The sequence below is a fragment of the Chrysochloris asiatica genome, unplaced genomic scaffold (genome assembly GCF_000296735.1).
Source record: "Chrysochloris asiatica unplaced genomic scaffold, ChrAsi1.0 scaffold00210, whole genome shotgun sequence".
Taxonomy (NCBI): Eukaryota; Metazoa; Chordata; class Mammalia; order Afrosoricida; family Chrysochloridae; genus Chrysochloris; species Chrysochloris asiatica.
This window is the reverse complement of record NW_006408728.1, coordinates 2,455,074-2,467,422: the sequence shown is the minus strand read 5'-3', so window position 1 is coordinate 2,467,422 and position 12,349 is coordinate 2,455,074. Positions and strand designations below refer to the sequence as shown.

General features: G+C 37.6%; 1 pseudogene; it reads right to left on the bottom strand.

Moving 5' to 3' along the window:
* Positions 1–356: 356 nt before the first annotated feature.
* LOC102824288 lies at positions 357–1,421 on the bottom strand (annotated as a pseudogene).
* Between the last annotated feature and the right edge of the window lie 10,928 nt (positions 1,422–12,349).

The window sequence follows — 12,349 nt, the reverse complement described above, 5'->3', positions numbered from 1 at the left end:
ACTAGTTTTGCCTTTATCTTACACTGAAGGAGGCATTTGTCTATTCAGACTTCTGGAGTATGTGCATGTCGAACTGCAAATACTTTTCCTTGCATGGTTGGCATTCAACCACTAACTATGTACAATTCAGTGAGTCTACTGGACCCTGTGCCCTTTCTTCAGAAACTCACCAATGCATTTGGCGCATGTTTTGAAACCAGAATTATGAATTATAAATTAACATGGGAGTAATCTTGATAGTACGAAAAAATGTTCCCAAATATTTATGTTGTTTCTTTCTTTCTTTTTTTTCTCTAAAATATCAACATTAGGAAAAAATAAAACAAAAACGATCATTAGTTCAATTTTCTGAGAATTCAGTTGAGGTAACCTCGGCAAGTCAGAGCTCCACATTTGCACACAGTTCTGATCCTCTTTTTGGCTGGGCTATGGTTAATAGAATCTGAAGATATATCTCCTGAACCTTTCATTTGATAATCAAAAGTCAGCTCTTCTCCAGCATTTAATGTTCTTGTGGAAAACAACACAATTCAAGGAAGTTGAGTATCGAGGTTATCAATGAAAACATTGAACACTTGAAAATTTGGGTTGCAACTGTGATTCACAAAATGAGATATATTTCTATATCGAGCTGCATCCATTATAAATTTGTCAGATTCATAGTCTAGATCAAAAAGATACGTGATTCCTTTGTTGTCATATAACTGTCCCTGTCTCTCAGCTTCTTCACTTGTGATTACCTCTCCAACATACTCCATGACAAAACTCCTTCTATTAATCTTCACATGCGTCTTTACACCCCAGCCACTTCATGTATAACTAGCCATTGCTAGTTCGAAAGATATACAGGGAATACTGTGTGCCTTTTTGTACGACCCTATTTGGGCAATCAGGTCCACACTGACACCTTGAGTCACATTCAAAATGGGGGTACCAGGTGGGATTTTAATTTGTTGGTTTTTATTATAAGCCAAAAGAACTCCAGCTTCAGCAGGACAACATTTCTCAAGGAAACAATCTGTGCATGAGCAACCAAAGGTAACTTCATTTACTAAGCTGATTCCAGGAGCTGGTTTGTATTCATTAATGTAGTAAAAGTCAGAAGGTGGGCCCTCTAAATCAACAGTATTTTCAACAGATAGCATTCATTTATGATTCTTTCTTCTGTTGAGTTCATCTTGCCATCTTTGCAGAGATATTCTTTGTTTAGCCTTCTTTACAATGTATTCAGCAATGGCAGGTTTTAAAGCTTTATTATTGTCTTTAAGAGTTATTGCTTTGCTTTCTTTACCTGAGATAAAAAAATTATGCTTGTCATTAGAGAACTGCTGTAGTAGTAATGGACACTTAAGATTTTGCAAAGGTTCCCGAGTATTTGTAGAATCTGGCCATCCTTTCCATTTTACAAGATAATATTCCATGACCTCCTTGCGACTTGGCCTCAGCCGCCGCCATCTTGTAGAGCTTTCTTTCAAACTCTCTTTATTGTCTTGTTAATAACTTTTTTCTTTCTTCTGACATGATGTTCTTGGTGTCATTCCACAACTCTTTTTTGATCTTCAGTCTTTAGACTGAACCTAATGCATCAAATACTTTTTTGAGATGATCTGTAAATTCAGGTAGGATATGTTCAAGGTCATGTTTTGGCTCTTGTTGCCTTGTTTTAACTTTCTTCAGCTTTAGCCTGATCTTGCATATGAGCCATTCTACAGTTGTAAATGACTGGAGGTTCCAGTTAGTTCAAGATAACTGGAACCTTCTGAAAAGTAACCATTTATATGCTTCAAAAAAGAGTAAAAAGATAACTAATTTTCTTCCAACTCATAGTGACACTGTATAGGGTTTCCAAGGAGCAACTGGTAGGTTTAAAATGCTGACCTTGGTGTTCACAGTCCATTGTTTTTCGTACAGTGTCACACCAGGAGTCCATAGACTAGGGGAAAAAATCAGCTATTTGAGAGATGCAAATTAAACAGCAATGAGATGTCATTTCAGCATTAATAGCAAAGTTCAAATAAATAGAAAACAACAAATGCTGGCAAGGATGTGGGACCCTCCTACATTGCTGGTGGGACTTTAAAATGGAGTAACCACTGTTGGAAAATGGTATGGCATTTCCTCAGAAATTAGAAAATGGAAATAACTTATGACCCAGCAATCCATCTATGGGTATTTATCTACATAAAATAAGAGCCAGGATGTGAATAGATATATGCACACAAATGTTAATCACAGCACTATTCACATTAGCAAATAGACGAAGACAGCCTAAATATCCATCAATGGTAGAATTCATAAACAAACTTTGATTCATACACACAATGGAATTAACATTATGCAATGATGAAGAATATCAATGAATCTGTGAAACACCTCATAGCATGGATGAACCAGGAGCAAATTATGCATAGTGAAATTTAATCAATCATAAAATATTGGATGAGATCACTATTATAAAAGATCAAGAAACATTCTATGGTGGTTACCGGGAGTAGAGGGAAGGGAGAGTAACTCACTGGCTCGAAGGAAGAAGACACACGATACCTCTGGTGACAGGGATAGCAAAATATCAGAAGGTGAAGGGTAATATCCAAGAAGAGGAAGGTTGTCAGGAGAATGATGAAGACAACTAAAGACACAGGGTGGTATACAAGGGCAAAAGGAATTAGAGGTAAATAGTTTCATATATATAACATATACCTGTGGTTAGATACATGTACAGATACACAGGCTGACAGGGTATGGCAGGAAGACTGGGAATATACGCACAAACATAAAACAGTTTCAAAGAAAGTATTTGTATATGGATACTTACCTTTACTGCAAATACAACTGTGAATGTGGTGGAGCATACAGCAAGCAAAAGCATGGAAACTTTTGAGATATTGTTAAACATCTGAAGACAATGATTTGCTGGGCCTGGAGGCTAAGGACCATAGTCTCAGGTGACACCATGGACAATTGGCACAACATAGTCCATAAAGACAATACTCTAACCCCACGTTGTTGAGTAGCATCTGGAATCTTAAAAGCTCACGAGTGGTCAGCTAAGTTGCAATTTTTTGTCTTTCCATGTGTGGAGGAAAGAAGAGTAATGAGAATTGAAGATGCTTGGAATCTGCTAGTCCAATAGACCAATGGAGCAGGTGAACAGCTGTCACAATGATTCTGAAACCAGAAGAACTAGATGATACCTGGCTACCACTACCAACTGCTCTGAAAAGGATCACATAAGAAGACTTCAGATAGAGTGGGAAAAAATGTGAAACAAGACTTAAAATTATATTAAAAGAAAGGCCTGGCTTACTGGTCAGAAAGAGGGACCTGAGACTATGACCTTTGATCAGGTCTAGAAAGGAGCTCAATGTCATGGCTCAGTTTTGAGCCTAGAAGTAGGGGAGAATAGGGGAGACAATAACACTTGTAAAGTATCGTTGTTGTTGATAAGGGTCATCAAGTCAGTTCTGACCCATAGTGATCCTGTATAGGGTTGCCAAGGAGCAACTGGTGAGCTTGAACAGCCAACCTTGCAGTTCAAACCGATTTTGCAGTTCAGCACTTTAACACACAGCATCACACCAGAAGTCCTAGTAAGGTATGGTCACCATGAAATGATCACTCATTCAATCAAAAGGGCAAAATTTACCCAAGGACAAGTTGAGAAGCATTAATATGTGGGTAGAATGGAAATAGGAACCACAGGAAGGAAGTGGGATAACTTTTGTTGCATGGATTACAATCATTGACATTAAACACAGTGTAGGATTTGTTGAATGTAAACCTGATAATCTTGTCTGTAAACCTTTAACAAATTCACAATAAAGTTAAAGGAATATGTTATTTTTTTGAATTATTCATTTTGACACATAGATCCATAGCCATATGTTCTTACTTAATAGTTTAATTAACATGTATAATCCTCATACAATAGTTTGTAAATTCATGAGGGAAATGATATCTATCTATCTATCTATCTATCTATCTATCTATCTATCTATCTATGTATCATCTATCTTAATCTATGTTACATAATTTTATTACTTTCCTAGCACTGCTATAACAAAATGCCACAAATTAGGTGAGTAATGTCTCATACTTCTGGAGCGAAAATCCACTTTAGGGTACTGGCTGTGCTGATTCCTTCTGGAGACCTTGAGAGAGAAATTGTTCCATGCCTTTCTCTTAGCTTCCAGCAATTCCAGGCTTGCAACTTGAGTACCTTTTTTATGCCTGTGTATCTTCTCCACATTTATGTTACTCCAGTATAACCTCGTGTTAAGCTAATAAAAGCTTCTAAAACTTTATTTATAAATAGGCTCATAGTCATAGATACAGGGAGTTAGGACTTTCACATATATTTTTTTTGGGGGGGGCATATAATTGAATTCAAAACAGTAACAATGGCAAATGACAAAAGGAGCCACTCATAAATGCTAGTTGAGTGAGCCCTGGTTCTGCAGGAAAAGGAGTCCTGGTGACACATTGTTTAAAGCACTCATCTGTTAACTGAAATGTCAGTGGTTTGAATCCACCCGCCATTTCAGGGGAAAAATATGTGATAGTTGACTTCATAAGGCTTTACATACTTGGACACCCTGTGCAGCAGTTCTGTTCAATCCTATAGGTTTGCTAGGATTCAGTCAGAATCCATTTAACATCAGTGGAGTATGGTTTCTGCACAATTGGACAGCAGAGGTAGATCTTTCTGGGAGCAGAAGCAGTCCCAGAGAAGGCTGCATTTCAAAGGCATCACTGTAGGAAACGGTGCCTAGTGCATCATTTGATTTTTACAAAGAAATAAGATAATCTCATGCTGTTGTTGTTGTTGTTAGGTGCTATCCAGTCAATTCCAATTCACAGCAACCTGTGGTACCTTGAATTTACTTGATATTGCTTTTCTATTCAAATTCTTCTTAATTCAACCAAGTGATCGGGTGGCACCATATAAACAAGGTATACAGAACTCTGAAGCTATGATTGATTAGTTTTCCCTTTATCTAGGTTTAAAAGAAGCCATCTCAGAAAAAGAGACAAAAGATCCCAGGACCATCAAGAGGAAGAGCATGAGTGATAGGTGAGATCCCTACCTAAAGAATCAGCAACTTCAGAGGTGATGGCATAGGCAATGGCAGAGCCAACAGCACAGTAGCTTCTGACTCTAGGCTTATGACTGAGTAAATCTGAGTGCCTATGGCTAGGAGACTGGCTTGCAGAATGTGCCCTTTGGGCATTCATAGATGGATTAAAATAACTTTGTAACACATGCAGAGACCACATGACTGAACACGAGTGAGGCATGCCTCCAGTATAGCAGACAAGAAGTGTTCCTGACCAATGAACGGCTGTGTCATGAGTTGGTTTTGATCCTGAGTTGTACCCTGTTCACTTCCCTAGTAAACTCCATAATCATGAGTACTGTTATAAATTTTGTGTGACCATTGCAATGGATTATCAAACCCAGATGTGAAGCACTGAGTGCTGTGGGAGGAATGATTGGTGTCAGGATAGGGTAAAGAAAGAATCAGCCTTGGGCTGATCTTGAATTATTCTCTTTCTCCCTTGTGAAGCTAGGGGAAATCAAATATCACTCCCACAGGATTTCTGCACTACCCTGTGCAAAACAATGAAACACTGCCTGGTCCTGGGCCATCCTCACAATTGTTACATTGCAGTCTATTGTTGTTGACGCTTTGTAATCCATCTTGGAGTTTTCCTCTTTTTTTCATTGACCCTACACTACGCTCTGGTAGCATAGTGGTTATGAATTGGGCTGCGAACCTCAAGGTTAGCAGTTAGAAACTACCAGCGGTTCCGCGGGAGAAAGATGAGGGTTTCTGCTCCCGTAAAGATTTACAGCCTCGGAAACTTTGTACAGGGTCGCTATGAGTCGGAACCGACTCCACGGTACTTAATAACAAACACTTTACACAGAATGATGTCCTTTCCCAGGGACTGATCCCTCCTGACAACATGTCTAAATGAAATAATAGAGCTCTTTGAAAACTCAGAATTTCTAAAGCCAGCACAGCTCCCCTGGCCTTGAGGCAGATAGGTCAGACACAAGCCTCACAGACCTAGCTCCCCTGACCTCAGGAGAGACAAAGCAGACACAAGCATCGCAGATGATGTTTATTGTGTGATTATGGACCCCGGACATTCCTTAAAGTAATTTGCTATGTACCAAAAGGACCCTGGCACCAATGTGACTGATTTGCAGCCTTGTTAGTCTGCCTACTTAAACTGATACATAGTTTTGTTATTCTACCTATGTAAACTGATTTGTAGTTTTGTTATTCTACCTATGTAAACTGATTTATAGCCTTGTTGTCCTGACCTTGTTAACTGTTATCTAGTCTCCCTATTAACAAACTAACCTACTATTTTTGCTTCTGTACTCCCTGCTTCAGAAAATTCTTTTAGATAAGCCCCTAGACCCTGAGCCAGGAATTTAGCATATATAAACTAGCAGCCATCTCCCTGCAGACTTAGGAGAAGCTATTGTCTCCCTGCCACGGCTATAGCTGTCTGTTGTGCCAATAAAATTCTCTAAATTGGATGTTATAGTGGTCTTCATCCTTCTTTGGGACTTGAACCCGTAACATAAATGTAAGGATGAACTCTCTCTAGCCTCACTTCTAAGGAGCACTGTGGCCGCACTTCTATCAAGACACAGTTCTTTGTTTTTCTCTGGCAGTCCATGGTACTTTCAATATTCTTTATCAGCACCATAATTCAAATGCATCATCTTCTATGGTCTTCTTTATTCACTGTACATCTTTCATATACAAATGTGATTGAAAATACTGTAGCTTGGGTTAGGTATACCTTAGTCTCAAACTGACAACTTTGCCCTTTATGGCTTGAAAGAAGTCTTTTGCTTCAGATTTGTAGTATGTCATTTGATTTCTTGACTGCTGCTTCCTTTAATGTTAATTGTGGATCCAATCATTTTGGTTTCATGTGAACAAAATAGACTATACCTCTATAGAATTATCTGAAGGGCATCAAGGGAGAAAATTTCTTCCAGCAAGACACCAAACACTGCCATTGGTAATGTATTGGTTCTATAAAACATTACCATTTTCTTGGGATATTGTGTCTGAAAATAAGGCAATTCAAAAATACATAGAGGTTAATATTTATATAGAGTGATACAAAGAAACATCAATTAGTAACAACAAAATAATGAGAAGTATGGGAACCATTGCCGTAGGACAGTGATTTATAACATCAAGTGCACATTAAAATCACTGGAAGAGTTAAAAAATCTCATTGACCAATTTGCGCTGTACTATGGATGGCCAAAATAACAAATCAATCTGTGTTAGAAGCCAGTATGACCAGACTTCATCAATCATGCTTCAGACATAGTATCAGTAGAGGCCAGTGCCCGAAGAAGGATATCATGTTTGATAAAGTGGAAGGTCAGAGAAAAAGAGAAGACCCCCAGTGAGATGGATTGGCACAGTGGCAGTAGTGATGGGCTCAGGTTTAGCAATGAATGTAAGGTTGGTGCAGGACTGGGCAGTGTTTCGTTCTGTTGTGCATAGGGTCACTATGAGTCGGTGCCTACTCAATGGCACCTAACAACAGTAACAACTGAAAACTAAGAATAAATAATGCTTTACATAACTGGGGGTACCTTGGTGGTGCAAATAGTTAACACACACACAGCTACTAACTGAAAGGTTGGCAGTTTGAGCCCGCTCAGAGGTGTCTCCGAAGAAAGAACTGTAATCTAGTTCTGAAAAAAATCAGCTATTGAACACTTTATAACAGAGCACAGTTCTCCTCTGACAAACAAGGTGGCCATAAGCCAGAGTCGATTCCAGGGCAACTGATCTTTACATAATTGAATAACCTGCTCATAGGGATATTTGAGCTTGAGGACACAGTAGCAATTCACATCTAAATCCTTTATATTACAGAAAGTCTTTCAGATAAATAAATGAGTCTGTCCTCATAGGTGTCCGCTTCTGCATAAATGTGCCCTTGTTTTAAGAGCATACAATATTTTTCTTAGAATCATTTAAAATTTTGCTTTGCTTTTGAAAATACAGTATTTCCAGAGAGCTGCCATCTGCTTGCTGAATTCATATATTAAGGTGAAGTTTTACATCTCACTTTTTACAGGTGAAGACTTTGTGTCAGAAAGTGGAACAGTTAACAACTATATTTTTATAAATAGGAACTGACACAGTATTACTATAATTCATTGCTACTATACTTTGACGAGTGCTAGAGAAGATATTGTTTCTTTGTTATTTCAGATTTAGGTATTTTCTGTTTCATCATGACTATTATTTTTTTCCTACTACTTTGGATATTACATGTGAAGGCAGAAATTAATCAACCCAACAGTTTTTGAGATGTGGTATATGTAATCACAATAGTTATCCAACATTTTAGCAGTTGTTTCATAAAATAGATCTCTAATGGTGCAAATGAAATCCTGGTATGATGCTGTGGGTTAATGCACTCGATTTCAAGGTTGGTTTGAATCACATGGTTGGCAGTTCAAGCTTACCAGCTGCTTCTTGAAAACCCTATAAAGAGTGGTTATGAGTCAGAACTGACCTAACAACAACAACAATGGTACAAATGTTTAAGCACTTAACTACTACCTGAAAAATTGGTGGTATTATCCCATTTAGAGGCACCTCAGAAGGCAGGAGTGAAGTTCAGCTTCTGAAAGTCACAGCCTTGAAACCCCTGTGGCACAGTTTCCTCTGCACACGTGAAGCTGCCACGACTCTGAACCGACCAAAATGCAACTAACAGCAACAACACACAAAAACAATAATCAAATGATATACCTGGAAAACATATGTTATAATTTTTTTTTTTTTTTACTATGTTATGAAAGATAAATTATACCTTGGATGTTATGTGATATTTATTATAAAAGTGAGAATGATGGACTGGAATAATACAAGTGTTGTTGCTGTTATTTTTGAGTGCCATTGATTTGGTTCAGACTCATGGCAGTTAGTACAAGGTTTCAAAAGTTTTAAATCTTTACAGCAGCAGACAGCCTCATCTTTCTCCTACAGAGCAACTGCTGGGCTCAAACCACCAACTTTGTGATTTCCAGTCCAATGCTTATCCTATGGAGCCACTGTGTTCCCTAAGAATAGTGCTAGATAATATTATCCAATACTTACTATTGGTTTGATTAAATCTTTATATGAATTTAATACTTTGAATCCAAGTGTTATTATTATTTTATAGTTGAGGAAATGAAAATCATATTAAATGTTTCCAAGGTTAACATTTAATTCAGGTGTCAAAGCAAGTTATACCACTAACCTGTCAGTTTCTCAGACTGGGTTGACTTATATGTTGTTGTGGTGCCAGAAGTTTTGTAACTAGTATTTCGATCCCCGGAGAATCACATGTGGTGAGCAGGTTTCAGTGGAGCTTCCAAACTAAAACAGGCTAAGAAAATAGACCTGGCAATCTACTACTGAAAAATTTGCCAGTAAAAATCTTATTAAGGACAGTGAAACATTGTCTGATATTATGCTAGCATATGAGGCCCTTAATTTGGAAGGCACTCAATATACAACTAGTGAAGAGCCTGACTTCTCAAAGTAGCGTCAACTTCTTGACATGGATGTAATAAAGCCTTCTGGACCTTAGTTTACAGATTTGACATGACTGAAAATGAGAAGAAATAGCTTACAAACATCCATTAATAATCAAAATGTAAAATGCATGAAGTATGAATCTAAGAAAATTGGAAGATACTCTGAAACGTTCTCTAGACTATTCAATAGCTAAAATGAATGGCAGAAAAATGGTGAAGTAAAAGGCTTGAATAGATGATTTCAAAGGGCAGCTTGAAAAGCAAAATTCAAGTAGAATCTACAAAGATCTGGAATTAGTACAACAAAAGGAACGTGTTTGGCATTTCTTAAACTGAAATAAGTGAAGAAAATATTCAAGCTTCAAGTTGTAATATTGAAGGATTCTACTCACCAGCTGTTCCTTAGAAACCCTAAACAGGGATTACCATGACTAAGAACTTATTCAATGGCACTTATCAGCAACAATGGGCAATATGTTGAATGAGACAGGAAGCATTAAAAGAAGATGGAAGGAAACACATACTCATGGTACCAAAAAGAATAGTTTGACATTCCACCAGTTCAGGAAATAGCACATCATCAAAAACCAATAGTATTAAAGGAAGAAGTGCAAACTGCACTGCAGGCATTGGCAAAACAACAACAACAACAACAACAACAACAAAAACAAGCTCTGGTAGCATAGTGGTTATGAGTTGGGCTGCCAACCTAACCTCAAGGTCAGCATTTTGAAACTACCAGCGGTTCCATGGGAAAAAGATGAGGCATTCTGCTCCCGTAAAGATTTACAGCCTTGGAAACCCTGTGCAGGGTCACTATGAGTCAGAAGCAATTCCATGGTACTTAACAACAACAACAACAAGGATTGACAGAATAATAGTTGAGATATTTCAAAATTGACCAAGACTCACTGGGAGCACTTACTAGAAATTTATAAGATAGTTAGCTACCTGCCAACCAATTGAAGAGATCCATATTTGTGCCCATTCCAAAGAAAGGTGATCTGACTAACTGTGAAAATGATACAAAATATCATTAATTTTACATATAAGTAAATTTTCTGAAAATAATTAAACAATATTTGCAGGAGTACAATGACAGGAAATTACACTGAATTCAGAAGGAAATAAGGAATAAGACATTTCATTGCTTGGATCAGATGGACCTTAGCAAGAAGCAGAAAATATCAAAAGATGTTTTACTGCGTTTTATTGACTGTGCAAAGCCATTTGAATGCATGGTTCATAAGAAATTATAGATAACATTATGAAGAATTATAATGAGAATTCCACAACATTAAATAATGTTTATGTGGAACATGTGCATAGACCAAATGGCAGTCATTCAAACAGATCAAGTGGATATTTTGTGATATAAAATCAGGAAAGGTACATGTAAGGGTTTTCTTTCACCATAATTATTCAATCTGTATGTTGACTATAAAATGTGATAAACTACACTATATGAAGAAGAACATGGCTAGGATTTGGAGGAAGACTCATTAACAACCTGCAATATGCAAATGACACAATCTTGCTTGCTGAAAGCAGGGGAATTGAAGCAATTGCTGATGAAGATCAAAGACTAAACCCTAAGTATTGATTACACACCATAAAGGAGACACAAATCCTTACGATTGGACCAAAAAGAACCATCATGAAAAATGGAGATTGACGTCATGAATATTATTTTATTTGGTTCGATAATGAATGCCCATTGAAATAGAAGTAAAGAAATCAAATGACATATTCCATTGGACAAATGTGATGCAAAACTTTTCTTTCAAGTATTTTAAAGCAAAGATTTCACTTTGAAATTTAAGTTGCACTTGATCCAAGCCATGGTATTTTCAATTACCTCATATGCATTCAAAAGCTACAAAGTTTGTAAAGAAGACTGAAGAAGAGTTTATGCATTTGAATTATGGTTCTGGCAAAGAATATTGTGTATATGAATTGCCAGAAGAATGGACTTGAAATCTGTCTTGGAAGAAGGAAAGCCAGAATACTCTTTATTCAGAAGACAGGTTTGCAAGATTTCTTCTCATGTACTTTGGACACAGTGTCAGGTAGGACAAGTCCCTGGCTAATGACATTGTGGCATATAAGGTTTTGTATCAACTTGACTGGGTCAGGAATCCCAGAGGTTTATCAGATGAACTATGGTTATCCCCATGGTGAGATCTAATACAGAGTAGTTAACTCTATGATGATTGACTATGAGTAGAAAAGTTAATTCTATAATGGCCTGTTTCTAATAATAAGCATTCAGAAAAAGCTTGCTTATTTTATGCTGGGTCTGGATCTTGCATCTATCTCATCCTCTAACTTCTGCTTCTTTGGATTTAAGTCAGTAGTCTGCTCTATTAGCTGCTGGCCTGCCTGTCTGCCTGCTGATCCTGCCTACCTGCCTGCTCCTCAGACCTATTTGCCTGCCTACTCATCTTGGTTCATCTGACCAGGATTTGGGACGTTCCCACCTCTAAAATCGTGAGCCATTTCCTTGTTACACACTCCTTTTATCTATATCTATCAATAGTCATCTATAAGTTTTAATGGTTTTGCTTCTCTAGATAACCCAATGTAAAAAGTTGGGTTATGTTTGGAAAAGTAGAGGGTCAGCTACAAAGAAGGTCATCATGGAGACACAGTGACTGCAACAATAGGATCATGTAGCAACATTTGTGAGGATAGCATGTTGTTGTTAAGTTATGTCGAGTCAGTTCCGACCCAAAGTGACTGTGTACAGGGTTTCCAAGG